Source organism: Elephantulus edwardii, unplaced genomic scaffold (assembly GCF_000299155.1).
Source record: "Elephantulus edwardii isolate Elephantulus edwardi_28Jun2011 unplaced genomic scaffold, EleEdw1.0 scaffold00128, whole genome shotgun sequence".
Taxonomy (NCBI): Eukaryota; Metazoa; Chordata; class Mammalia; order Macroscelidea; family Macroscelididae; genus Elephantulus; species Elephantulus edwardii.
This window is the reverse complement of record NW_006399878.1, coordinates 8,333,417-8,334,645: the sequence shown is the minus strand read 5'-3', so window position 1 is coordinate 8,334,645 and position 1,229 is coordinate 8,333,417. Positions and strand designations below refer to the sequence as shown.

Sequence of the window (1,229 nt, the reverse complement as noted above, 5' to 3'; positions counted from 1 at the left end):
TTCCATCTTCTTTTGATACTTCCTGGATCATTTAATACTCTGCTGAAAGCATCCTTGGTTATGGCAACTCTAGGTTTGAATTTGTTCTTCAGTTTTTTGAGCTTAAGGAATGCTGAGCGAGTTCGACCCTTTTGGTTTTCTGACTCCAACTCCTTGCACTTTTCATTTTAATATTTTACTTTGTCATCCCGTGCTGCCTTTTGAAATCTTCTGTTCAGCTCTTTAGTATCTTGGATTCTTCCTTGTGCTTTGGCTTCTCTGTTCTCCAGTGCAATCTTCAGAGTTTCTTCTGACATCCTATTATAATGTTAAATTAAAAGCTCTGAATGCTAAACTATGTGTTTTATAAGAGATTTTTCTTTGTGCAACATGCACATATACACTCTCTTTTAACAGTACATCAAAGAACACCATTATATTCTTGTTAATTACCCATAACATTGATTGTAACCATTTAACATTGGATATAAGGAAACTACAAAATAGAAAATAGGAATATAATTAAAATAGTTGTATTAAAATAGAATAGTTAAATTCTAAAATATCAATCTTATCACCAAGGAAAAACACCTGGTGAGTCTAGAAATAAGAGAGGAAAAAACTGAGTCTACTAAATATGATTTGGTTTGTTTCTGAGTATTAAGATTTGAGATTGTTACTCATAAATCATAGTTTACTCACTCAGACTCAATTACCATTTGTCTTTCAGTTGATTTTGACTCAAAGAGTCATCCCACGGGGTTTATGAGCTTAGAAAATTTAATAGAAGGAGATTATCCATCTTTCTCCTATGGAACCATTGGTGAATTTGTATCTCTGGAGATGCATGATCCCTTGGTTAGCAGCACATTCTGTGGACTATGTGATATGTTGAATAGCCATTGAACTGCATATAAATTGTCTTTTTTATTTGTCAGAAAAAGACTATATGTATTTGTGATTTTAACAAAAGTTTACTGCAATTTTTGGTTTTCATTCAATGATTGTTGTACATTATCCTCTATTCCCCTCCTTTCCTTTTCTTTCCCTAGTCCACTTTGCAACACACCTCTTGTTCCAGATTGTTGTCATAGGTATGATACATAATAATATATTCCTTTCATAAAGTTCTTTCCCTCATCTCTTTCAATACAATATTTGTTATCTATCTACTCTATTTCCTGATCTCCCCTAAATTCACTAATGTACAAGTTTAATGATTTCATCAATCTCTAACCTTGTTGATGTTG

The 1,229-nt window shown here is 32.5% G+C and overlaps 1 protein-coding gene across 1 annotated transcript in view; it reads right to left on the bottom strand.

Annotated features, from left to right (window-relative positions):
• Positions 1–1,229, bottom strand: part of SGCZ (sarcoglycan, zeta) — a 755,475-nt gene that overhangs the window by 13,067 nt on the left and 741,179 nt on the right. The gene's annotated exons all lie outside the window — the stretch shown is intronic.